Source organism: Littorina saxatilis, linkage group LG12 (assembly GCF_037325665.1).
Source record: "Littorina saxatilis isolate snail1 linkage group LG12, US_GU_Lsax_2.0, whole genome shotgun sequence".
Taxonomy (NCBI): Eukaryota; Metazoa; Mollusca; class Gastropoda; order Littorinimorpha; family Littorinidae; genus Littorina; species Littorina saxatilis.
The window spans coordinates 76,220,732-76,234,216 of NC_090256.1; the positions used below are offsets into that span (position 1 = coordinate 76,220,732).

The window sequence follows — 13,485 nt, forward strand, 5'->3', positions numbered from 1 at the left end:
CACACACACACACACACACACACACACACACACACACACACACACACACACACACACTCGCACGTGTGACTTTGATTTGTTTTTTTGATTTGTTTATTTTCATTTCTTTGTTATTCAATTCATGTTTACAATTGTATCAGGACCGATTCAGGAACTACACAAAAAATCGTCAGTGCAAATAAACTACGTGGGTGTTATTTTATCAACACTTGACGATTCATTTCTCTGGCTTACTTTTACGTTGGACGTTATAAATAATTGCTTAAATCGTCGTACTTTTCTTTCTGTCTTTGTTATCATTGTTCTTTTCTTTGTTTCGGTGTTTCTTTATTTTTGTCCCCTTTCTTTTTGGAACTGTTTGAAAAAAAGGGTAGAGATGTGTGTGTTGATGGTGGCTTAAGCTGAATAAGAGTATATTCCCCTGTGTGTTTGCTTCGATGAAGATGTTTTCGTGTTTACAGTTGGGCGATAACGTTAGAATGTGCAATCCACAACCCAATTATCTCCCTTACTTGTGACGCCAAGCTGGTGGTGAGTACACCAAATGCCCAACTGGATGTAAACCACTTGTTCGGATTTGTTGAATTCACAAGCAAATCTCTAGTTCAACCAATCCGACCCAGCGCTTAGTTCCCACCCAGCGGCGGGCACGTAACTTTATTGTGCACGCCACGTCGGAAAAAGTGGCGATGAGGTCGTGGAGTGGACATTTTGACGTAATCGGCCGCTGACTCAAAGCACAAAAATCACCTCATCCCTCGACGAACCGCGCGCACACACACACACACACACACACGCACACAACACCCCCACCCCACCCCCAAATCACACACACAAAGAGAAAGTAAACCTAGCGCGTGCTGCTACCACACAATTAAAGGCCGATGCCCAACTCTTCAACACACCGTTGCTGGGTTGCTACCAGGCTCAGAAGTCGCCTCTGGTGTTTGATGATCGAAATTAGCAGGCAATAATTTTTGATGCTGCTACCCGGCACAGAGCGAAACACTGATCAAACGTCTTTGGGGCGACGTGGTTGTTTTACGGCGTTCGGCATCCGCCGTTAAAACCCCAGCGGTGAGGCTGATACGGCAGCAAATCGTCGCTAATACTCCCAAGATGAGGAGAAAATCTGGCATCGTTCCGCAAACTCGTTTGTTTAGAGTCTGTCGCAAGCGCTAAAATCGTGATAACGAAATTGCCAGTAGGTGGTAAAACGCTGTGAACAAAAAACTGACGTTGTCTTTTTACAATACATTGATGAATGATTTACTGGAGTTGATTATCCAATGTAGGACGGTTAAAACGTCAGTTCTGAGGGAAGTGCAAAACGCTTTAGGCCATCTTCCTTCCATTCATCTATCGTAGGCCTAGGCCCCTATATCACAAAATCCAGTCATATGTGCGGGGGGGGGGGGGGGGGGGGGGCAACATGACTATAAAATCCGATTCAAGTTGACACGTGCCAAAAATCAACGGTCAGGCTGCTATGCGGGTAGGACAGTTTTGTATGATCTAATTTCTTAAAAAGTGGTTTTTAAGAAATTAATTTCAAAAACCTACTGCCACTCAACGCAGAATGCAATGAGGCGGCTGATTTTAGGTATGTTTACAAGTGGTGGCATGATCTTATCTCATTTAAAAGCGTGGAAAAATATGAGGTGAGCAAAATCGTTTGCAAAGAAATAATTGCGCAATTTGTTTAGACCGACGCTACAGTTTTTCTCTAAATATATTGAGAACTTCTTGTTGTCACTAACTATCGCATTAAAATGGTGGATTGTGGCAACTGTCAAATGTACCAATCAAAAACAAGCAAAGGCAGAAGAACAAGTCAAAAAGGCACAACCTTCAAATGTATGCATAGCTTCAAGTTATATACCGAGAGGCATAAATTCCGCAAACTGAACTTTAAAAAATCAAAAAAAATCAACTCGGTGGTGAATGTTTTCAATGTTTGAATATTTTATTTATTGGCCATTTTAGTGTTTATAAACCTTCGCTTTATTGATTTTGAATAGAACATCATGAAATGACAATTTTTCAAAAAAAGTGACTGAGTCTAAGCGCAATGATTTCGGAAAACGTTCAGTGTTCATCACGTTCAATGCTTTGGCCAGCTCTAAGCATCCCAATCGCTTGCTGAGTCTCTCTCCTTCATCAAGTCGTGGCATGATTGCGATATCTGATACAGCCAAACAGCCAGTTGCATTTCATAGGGCCATACACTATCTTTTTTTTCCAGCGTCGCGGACGACGCTGGTATCTGCGGTCGGGAAGACTTTCCACGAATTTGCCACAGGGCGCCGCCATGTTTTCTGTGCTCGACTGCGAGCAGACCACAGGCACATTACACCCAAAATTCTTGTAGGCATACACAGACGCAACATAGCATATACAGACAATAACACCCACAACACTTCAACTGCATATGAAAGGAATAAAAATAAATCCGCAAATCAGTCGCGCACAATACACCAGTTAGAAAAACAAGGAGTACCAAAGCGGCGTGCAGAAACTAAACTGACTCGGAGACTGAGAAGAAACATTTATCACACGATGTGGATAGCAAACATTAAAATAAAACAGATAAGTCAAGCAAAAAATAAACACAAATATCGAAAACACAATAAGCAAAGGTAAAGAAAACAAAAAGAGATGCTTGCCGACAGTCAGTGTGTGTGTGCGTGGTTTGCCGTGTGCGTCAGCGGGGTGTGTGTGTGTGTGTGTGTGTGTGTGTGTGTGTGTGCGTGCGCGTGCATGCGTGCGTAGGCTACGTTCTTGCGTGTGTGCGTTCGAATGAGAAAGAAGAGAGAGAGAGGATTGAACAATGAGGTCACGTTCTCTGTCACATGAATACATATACACACACTGAAGGCTACTTCGGACACGAACACTTGCCAACAACTGTGGTTGGACATGCTTTTGAAATGTAATATTTTTTCGACATGATTTCTGGACATACGAATCCCGCTGTGTTGCCTACTGATGTTGCGAATGATGAAGGTTTTGAGTTGACTGACCTTGAGGAGGGATTGCATCAGGCGTTTATCGTCTCAAATTATATCCTTGCTACTTTTCAGGAGTCAACTATTGCCATTCATGGTAACTTGGATAGTCAATGTTTTTATTTGTTTGATTCCCATCAAAGAAACAGAAATGGTAACCATTCTTCAAATGGCGCTGCAGTTTTGATGTCATCAAGTTAATTCCTTTGCAGAATTGATTGATTTTCTCAAAAGCCATTATCAATGTGTTTATCAATTAACACCTGTTCATTTCTGTCCAACTGCAATGCAAACTCAATGTGGAGGAAACAAGGATTCATTACAAACAAGTCATCCCTGTACATCAACAGATTTATGTACCTCAATCAATACTGCTAGTATGAGTGACAGGAATCTAAAAGAAACAAGTCGCGTAAGGCGAAAATACAATATTTAGTCAAGTAGCTGTCGAACTCACTGAATGAAAGTGAACGCAATGCCATTTTTCAGCAAGACCGTATACTCGTAGCATCGTCAGTCCACCGCTCATGGCAAAGGCAGTGAAATTGACAAGAAGAGCGGGGTAGTAGTTGCGCTAAGAAGGATAGCACGCTTTTCTGTACCTCTCTTTGTTTTAACTTTCTGGGCGTGTTTTTAATCCAAACATATCATATCTATATGTTTTTGGAATCAGGAACCGACAAGGAATAAGATGAAAGTGTTTTTAAATTGATTTGGACAATTTAATTTTGATAATAATTTTTATATATTTAATTTTCAGAGCTTGTTTTTAATCCGAATATAACATATTTATATGTTTTTGGAATCAGCAAATGATGGAGAATAAGATAAACGTAAATTTGGATCGTTTTATAAATTTTTATTTTTTTTTACAATTTTCAGATTTTTAATGACCAAAGTCATTAATTAATTTTTAAGCCACCAAGCTGAAATGCAATACCGAACCCCGGGCTTCGTCGAAGATTACTTGACCAAAATTTCAACCAATTTGGTTGAAAAATGAGGGCGTGACAGTGCCGCCTCAACTTTCACGAAAAGCCGGATATGACGTCATCAAAGACATTTATCAAAAAAATGAAAAAAACGTATGGGGATTTCATACCCAGGAACTCTCATGTCAAATTTCATAAAGATCGGTCCAGTAGTTTAGTCTGAATCGCTCTACACACACACACACACACAGACAGACAGACAGACGCACATACACCACGACCCTCGTTTCGATTCCCCCTCGATGTTAAAATATTTAGTCAAAACTTGACTAAATATAAAAACAACCAAACGCAAATGTACTACTACTTCTACGACTCGTTTGAATGTAAAACAGAAATGTAACACTATCTGTGACAATGACGGTTCTACGACTCGTTTGAAGGACAGTATAGATCGAACCTTAACCCACAACTACGACAATTTGTGTCAGACTTTTTTGAACAGGAAAATATGCCTCTGTTCAACAGTAACCAAAACATGGAAGATGTTTTTGAAACTTTACAGAAATGTAACACTAGCCTATCTGTGACAATGTTGCTTTTGAATTGAACCCACATTTGTTGAACAGGAGAGAATGTTCCTGTTCAACAGTGCCCAAAACACTGAATCTGACGTTTTTGAATCTTTTCTGTCATCTAACTGAATCTGACGTTTTTGAATCTTTTCTGTCATCTAACCCAATTGCTCATGACTTCATCGATCTTGAACATGCCTACTTTTCAAAGAAAGACAGACAAAAGCGAAATCTGCATGTTAGCCATCTGCCTGAAATGGTCAATGCACTTTTGTAAAATTGTCACAGCTGTTATGCACTTTTGTGAAATGGTCAGTGCTGTTGTGCACTTATGCAAAACTTGGTGCTGTGCTGTTAACATTTGAACAAAATGCATTTTGTTCAAATGTTTAGTGCAACTTGCTACTATATAATCGCTGTATGCGCTTTGTGGTAATAATGCACTGTTGTGAAAAGTTTGCGCTAAATGTTGGCACTATGCATCGTTGTTGGAGCACCCTCCTGTAGATGCACCATGCTGAAAAATGTACTTATGAATCAAGCATTGACTGAAATAAACAATTTATATATCCAGCACAACATGCAATTCATTAACTTTTGACCCTAACCTTTAACACTTCCCAAAATAAATCTTTGGTGGACATTGCATCGACGCTGTTCATTTTGAATGAACATTTTTCTTGTACGTTATTGTCTCCCGTTCAGCCCATGGTCTTTATCAGCACAGTGAGCTGTGGCTGGATCAGCAATACTGCAAAGCGCACGCTGACAGCATGAAACATTTGCTCCGACACTCAAGATGTCAACTACAAATTACAGGTTCAATCTGATTTTCGTTTGAGAGCAAAATCGTTCAATGCACTATTTGCAGAATTTATGCCTTTCAGTATAGCTGTTCTGTGAAATTGTCAAACTACAGCCAACGAAAAGCAACGACAAAAGCCTTCATCATTGTCGTTTACCCGTGCAAGACAATAAATCATACCCTCAAAACTCCCCCCTCCCCATCACCCCCACCCCCCCTCTCTCTCTCTCTCTCTCTCTCTCTCTCTCTCTCTCCCCCTCCACTCCCGCCCATTACAGCTCCTCAACTCATCGATTTTACCCCCACGTCTTTATTCAGTGTCCAAACCTCAAGGGGGAAAACTCGCGGTGACATTCGGGCAGAGTTATGGGGATTTGTCTGTGAAATTGCGAGATTTCGTCATCAGTCTTTATCTTCGCGGCCTTTTCACAATGTTCAGACGACCAGGTGGGAATTGAAGAAAGGGGGGGGGGGGGGGGGGTAAGTCGTGACTGAATGAGAAAGAAAAAGAAATTAAGGAGGGGGAGGGAGGGTACATTGAACGGAGGAAAAGAGAGACACGCTTTGAACGAAACCAAACATAACGACCGACCGACAGACAGATAGATAGACAAGAAGAGAGAGAGAGAGAGAGAGAGAGAGAGAGAGAGAGAGAGAGAGAGAGAGAGAGAGACAGACAGACAGACAGACAGACAGACAGACAGACAGACAGAGATAGACTGAGATCCAGACAGACAGAAACAGAGACAGACAGAGAGAAAGACAGAGAGCCAGCCAGAGAGGACGACTACGCAGAAGATATCCACCAAAAGTGGTGGGAATACTCGTCAGTGCTGTAAAAGTAGGGGAGGGTGTTTTGTTTAAACAAAATTGTATTCAAAATTTGTCGTATGAAAATCAATTCAAAACATACAACTACTAGGACACACACTCAAGCAAATGTTTATAATTACGTGACCAGAACAATACTAAGTTACACACATGTTCATAATGGTGGACATAACAAAAATAAACCAAAAGAACAAATTGAAGAAATGGGATGGGGAACTAAATAAGAACAGAAAAATTTGCAGAAGAGAAAAAAGAAGAGGGTGTCGGTCGGGCGGGAGGGGGAGGGGGGAGAACGTCCAAGCAACCACAAGGAGAGACTAGTAATACTTTATTGTCCTATCGCTCGAAATTGATGAATTCGTCATTTTCTAGCGGTTTTCCATAATTTGCATGGAAATTAAATACAATTTGAATGACAACAAGAAGGGCAAAGCCCATACGACTCACATGCTTGACCTTGACCTTTACATGACCTTGACCTTCAGCTAAACCTAGCAATGACATCATACACTAAGAACTGCTTTACACATTTTTCCTACCAAAATACATGTGACCTTGACCCAAGGTCAAGGTCATCCAAGGTCATGCAACACAAAGCTGTTAATTCAAGACATAGGAAGTACAATGGTGCTTATTGGCTCTTTCTACCATGAGATATGGTCACTTTTAGTGGTTCACTACCTTATTTTGGTCACATTTCATAAGGGTCAAAGTGACCTTGACCTTGATCATATGTGACCAAATGTGTCTCATGATGAAAGCATAACATGTGCCCCACATAATTTTTAAGTTTGAAACAGTTATCTTCCATAGTTCAGGGTCAAGGTCACTTCAAAATATGTATACAATCCAACTTTGAAGAGCTCCTGTGACCTTGACCTTGAAGCAAGGTAAACCAAACTGGTATCAAAAGATGGGGCTTACTTTGCCCTATATATCATATATAGGTGAGGTATTAAATCTCAAAAACTTCAGAGAAAATGGGAAAAATGTGAAAAATAGCTGTTTTTTAGACAACATTTATGGCCCCTCCGACCTTGACCTTGAAGCAAGGTCAAGATGCTATGTATGTTTTTTGGGGCCTTGTCATCATACACCATCTTGCCAAATTTGGTACTGATAGACTGAATAGTGTCCAAGAAATATCCAACGTTAAAGTTTTCCGGACGGACGGACGGACGGACGGACGCCGGGACGGACGGACGGACGGACGGACGACTCGGGTGAGTACATAGACTCACTTTTGCTTCGCATGTGAGTCAAAAATGAGAGTGGGAGCGGGCACCCTGTAAGTTCTACCATGTAGTATCTTAACAGCATTTAAATTATTCGGACGAAAGCGCGTGGGAAGAGAACATTACGTCTAAGACATGCAACATGTAAGTTTAAGTAAATGTACTTTTTTTTTTGGGGGGGGTGAGGGTGTCTCAGTGGCAGATGAAAACGGGGGGGGGGGGGGGGGGGGGGAAGGGAGAAGGCAAAGTATTCCCGGAAGTTTCTGTGAAGAAACGCCACTAAGCGCTGGGAGGAAGGTTCAACATACAATCTTGAGATCAAGAAGTTATCAAGTTACATCTGACGTTTTAAAAGGCAACCCGAGGGAAGAAAACCTTATTTGATTGGGTACTCTAGCATCGCAGCATCGCATTAAAACTCATCATGGAATACGCACAGGGATTATACAAACTATTATTTTATTTGTGTTAAAATACAATCACTCTCTTTTTGTAGAGAGCGAATGTCGGTGACACGCATTTGACGTCAACGCGGTTGCAAAAGCGTGGGTTTAAAATAATGCAATCAGTTCAAGGCAGACTCAGATTCACGTAAGCCATCAGTTTCTGGTCACAAACACTGTCAGGCTTTTACACACAGTACAAACACCCTTTCGTTTTAGCACTCACCGCTTGAGAACATCCTAGGTGCCCTTCGTAAAGAGCGAGCAGTTTTCAAAGAATGTATTTTTGCGCGGCCAGCCGGATTTACCATTAGACAAATCGGACTTTTGCGCTAGACCTAATTTTTTTAAATCTAAATAATAAATTTATTGACAACTTGTTACACAAACTTTCTTAAATCATAAAAGAATTATTTTTTTATCAAGACAAGATCAGTACAACTCGAAGTTTTAACATTTTGAAAAAAGGGAGCCCAGAAACAGGTCACGCAAGGTCGTCTTTGCCCAAGCAGACGAATTTGAATCCACACGCCGCCAATAAGTTCGTGTGACTCGCAGCCGTTTGTTGCATTTTAGATTCAGAGGTACACAATAACACGTGCTATTGCAGATACAGCGAGTCGCATTGAAATCACAAACTGACGGCTAAATTGTGAAAAAACCCAAAGTGGATCACACTGGTCCATGATGGCTGAAGCGTTAGATAAACCACAAAAACTGGTGTGTGGTTTACGCAAGCCAAATAGCCACTCAAACGAACTGTTTCATTTAATGCTATTAAATGCTATTGCAAGTGTGTTCCATAAGGTTAGAACTGCTTTTTTGGCTCACGTAAGTGTAGCCTATGCGATGGTAAACTTTGTCTGTCTGTGCGTGCGTGCGTGCGTATGTATGCATGTATGTGTGTATGTCTGTGGTAGAAACTTTAACATTTTTGGCGAAACACCGAAATACTCATTTCACGTGGTTAATTTTCAAGCACCATCTTCAAATTATTGAAGCAATGATCAACATTGTGTCGGCATGTGTGTAGTTAAAGCGTGTATCCAAAGAAAACGGGTGGTGGGGGGTTTTGAAGGGGTACAAGCAGTTGACTGATTTGTGTCGTGTTTGGCATGTAGACGGCAGGTCAGGTGTCAAGATCAGGTCAGGGGTCGCGCGAAGGATTGTGGTCCAGTTCTCACCTCGCCGATTCGCCGGGGAAGACGATTTCATGTTGTTCGGTTTCTAAGCTCCAGAAAAGTAAATAAAGAAGATACCAAAGGGAGATTTCCTACAATTTGATCTGCACAGCGTGTTTCCAATGTCCACGCGAGGAAGAGCTGTCGAAAGCGCGGCAGTCAGTGTCGATCTTGCAGCCGTATCCCGGTAAGTTCAGAGACAGATCTAGTGTCTCCCACTCTGATAACGTGTCACCTACTGTTAATCCGTTTTGTTTTAATTTCTTTTTATTTCAGCAGACACGGATGTCAAACACAGTGCTAGGCAGTCACCTCTAGTGAAATGAGTTGATCTAAAGTGCCTGTAATGTTTGGATGTCTTTGCTCGTGGTTCGATTTATGTGAATTTCAAGACTTGCAGTAGAGTCTCAAGTTAAGTTTACTCTGCCCGAAAAAAACTGTCCACCATTTACTTGAACATGCAGATATAAGGAAACGGAATGAATCTGTTCTCAAAGTCAAAATGATCACGATTTTTTCCTCAGATTCAAAACATGCACTGTCATGGTTTTGTCTGTACAATTTAGTAAGTCTTAAGTACTTTGCAACAACTTCCTTGAACGTGAAAGACAGTTTTTGAATGCTAGATCTGTATCGCGTTTCATTCCAGACTCGATCCTCTCTTTGATTGTAGATCTACTGTTTGCTGTTTACGCACTATCATATGATTCGCTATGTAACGTTTGGTAAGCTTACCTTGCCACAGCTTTCTTGTCTTTGTTGGCATTTCTGGCTGTGTTGACCGTCAGAATTATTTTAAGAACCAGGCTGCTGCAGTCGACATGTTTCGCATATTGTAGGGTTACCATGCTGCATAGGTAAAGTGGCTTGTATAACCTGACTATTCTGTTTCAAAACACTGTTTATATTTGTGTAGGTTGTAGTCATCATAACTAATCGCATTTTGCCATTTGTTTCAGAAAGGAGGTTAACCTACAACAAGATCGACGCTATGTCAGATATATGCCTCAGCCACATGAAGACTTCCGAATTTAGATCTACTCGGCATGGTGACAAGTCTTGATGAAAAGTATAGGACTGAGGACAGCAGTGGAAAAAGTGCCCACATGGCAGGTACCTAACCTATTACCCTAGTCATTTTATCTGTTTGCCTTCTTTTGAAAATTATACATGGAGTTGATATGATGCGTTAGTTTTAACTGTGTGTGTGTGTGTGTGCGTGTGTGTGTGTGTGTGTGTGTGTGTGTGTGTGTGTGTGTGTGTGTGTGTGTGTTTGTGTGTGTGTGTTACGGAGTGAGTGAGTTTGTGTTATGTTACTGTTTGTTGATTTCTTACGGGAGCCTTGAAGGCTTCGCCTCTTGTTTTTCATGAGAAGATTTAAATCGTTCTGTAAACCATTTGACGTAGACTGGGGCTTTAATTGTTCTGGGCTAAAGCCTGTAGACTACGACTGAGGAGGAAGTAGTTAAACTGTTTTTTGCATTGATTTTTTTTCTGTAAGTTTAAGTAGTGTTAAGGCCAAATATAACACACAAAATAGGGCTTTGCGTGGGTTTTTTCTTTCTTTGATGGAGACTGAAACTTGAACATGGGTTACAATACTTTCAACCCAAATCACTACTGACTAAACTGCTAAGATTCTACTGTGAATGTGTTAACAAATCAACCAATATGAAATGGTCACGCCTGAACAAGACTGCATGTAAGAGGAATAAAATAGAACAAAAAGCACAGTTACACATGAAATCAGCTGAATAATGTTCCATTTCGACGTGAAATCGAACCCACACTGAAGACAATTTACAATCAGCAATTTGAATACATTAATTCTTACCATGCAGACGTAAAGGTAATCTGTTTAATAAAATAAAATAATCCCCCCCTCCCCCCCTCCCCCCCCCCCCCCAAAAAAAAATGCTTAGTTGCAAAATGTGTTAATTCCTACTGTTGACGTCAGATGCTGCTGGTCAATGCTACCTCTTGATTTGAAACACAGTAATGTCGTAAACATTAATGGTTCCAAAACAAAAAATAACGGAAATGTTGCAATCAGTTTTTCCACATGTGAACGATTACTCTATGATTTTGATGCACGAAAGATGATGTAGAACCAAACGTAGAAAGCAGCTTCGAATGTTTAAATGATTTAGGGAGGATTCGGGGAGGAAAAGATATGGTGACCTGATGTGAGTGTAATTGTTTTCTGTCCATCTTACATTTGTACTTGCGCCCCAACCGAGCTAAACATTTTAAAGAACACATACATAAACCGACAAATAGATTAAAAATTAGATAAATAAATTGAGAAATAACTGAATGTTTATGTAATTGTGTCAGTGTAGACAATGCATATAATCACGAACACACACACACACACACACACACACACACACACACACACACACACACACACGCTCGCACGCACGCACGCACGCACACACACGCGCACATACACACACACACACACACACACACACACACACACACACACACACACACACACACACACACACACAATCGGTGACAGTGAGACAAGGGCAGACAGTCAGCCAGAAGAACGGACAGACACACAACAGTGTAATAAAACAAGAAATTCCTCCGAGGTAGGAAAAACACCCCCGTCCTTAGCATTCTCACTGCCACCAACTGAGCAGGCACTGCTAACAAGTGTGGTCAGAAGTCAGAAGTCAGAAGTCAGACGTCAGAAGTCAGAAGTCGGAAGTCGGAAGTCAGAAGTCAGAAGTCAGAAGTCAGACGTCAGAAGTCAGAGAGACAGAGAAACAGAGAAACAGAGAGACAGTCAGAAGTCAGAAGTCAGAAGTCAGACGTCAGAAGTCAGAAGTCAGACGTCGGAAGTCGGAAGTCGGAAGTCGGAAGTCAGAAGTCAGAAGTCAGACGTCAGACGTCAGACGTCGGAAGTCGGAAGTCAGAAGTCAGAAGTCAGAAGTCGGAAGTCGGAAGTCGGAAGTCAGAAGTCAGAGAGACAGAGAAACAGAGAGACAGAGAGAAGTCAGACGGACAGTTATTTCCCTTTAACCATTAATATGTCACTCTTAATCTTAATCCACCAATAACTCCCTAACCGTGTGTTTGACTGGTCCCAATTTTTGTAAGGACCGTCTCAGGAATGTATAGAACCTGTTCACCAAGTTTGGTGACGATCGGTCCGTTCATTCTTGAGATCTATATGCGAACACAAACACACACACAAACAAACAAACACATCGAGTGAAACCTATACACACCCCTATACCGGGGGTGTAACAACAAATCTACTTACTTGCTTTAAACGTGCGTCCTGTGTGTTGACAGTAAGTGTTTTATCCATGGCTGACGCATGCACTTTCAAAGTCCTTGACAAAATGTCTTCTTTGCAGTTTCGTCAAAATAGATGTGTCCTCTTTGCAGTTTCGTCAAAATAGATGTGTCCTCTTTGCAGTTTCGTCAGAAGAGATGTGTCCTCTTTGCAGTTTCGTCAAAATAGATGTGTCCTCTTTGCAGTTTCGTCAAAACAGCGCAACTTTCACTCTCAATCACGATTTACTTCAATTGAACGTTCAAAGCGAGTGTCCTGGAAAGAGAGCTTTTCTCAAAGCACTTCTTCCATTGTTGTTGTAAAGTGGGTTAGTTCCTTAAGCACTCCTCAAAGCACTTCTTCCATTGTTGTTGTAAAGTGGGTTAGTTCCTAAAGCACTCCCCAAAGAACATCTGAGAATGGAGTCCTCCTTCAAACGGTTCTTCGGCTTTCGCTTCCCGCGGTGGCAGCAATGAATGGTGGACAACGTTGCAGCTCCTCAACAACCAGCCTGCGGCCAAAGTCTTGCTGTTGACCCAAAGAGAGGAAGCAAGACAGCGGAAATCAATTTATTGTTCGCGCTGATGACGCTGTTACAGGCAATATTTTAGCTCTTGTGACAAGAAATGAGATTGTGTGCAAAAGAAAAAGAATCTAAAATCACACGGGTTTAAACCACTTACAATAAATCGTCACTTTTGTAACACGGGCTTCGGCTGTTTTGACGGGTAAATAAACTCAGGTAAAAGGAAATAGACATGTTAGAAGGCTTTTAAGACACTGTAATTCTGCACTGACGTAGCATTTTTTCATTGCACACAAAACAAAACAAACAAAAAGCACGTCAACAAAACAACAACAACATACAAAAAAAAACATAAACAAAAACAATCTAAACTTTCGTAACACGCTTTTGAACGATGTTGTAGCACACACAGACCTATCATTATGAAATCAAGGAACTTAATCGTTGCGTAAATGAAGGCTCTTCCAAATGTCCAGCATGAAAAGCTATCCTTCCATGCAGCTAATAAGGCCACAAAAAAAAATAGGTCTGTTTACGGTAACCCGACCGACCCTAGTTTTTTCGCGCGACCCTAGACTTTTTTTTGGCATTTGGGAAAAAAAAAAAAAAAAAAAAAAAAAAATCTTGTTTTTTTGGCAAAATAACGTAAAAATA

General features: G+C 41.1%; 1 protein-coding gene across 1 annotated transcript in view; it reads right to left on the reverse strand.

The window, feature by feature from the left end:
- Positions 1–13,485, reverse strand: part of LOC138982795 (secretin receptor-like) — a 123,274-nt gene that overhangs the window by 84,146 nt on the left and 25,643 nt on the right. The window contains exon 2 of the mRNA XM_070356145.1: positions 12,291–12,833. The gene's annotated coding sequence lies outside the window, so the exon portion shown is untranslated. The remainder of the gene's footprint in view (positions 1–12,290; positions 12,834–13,485) is intronic.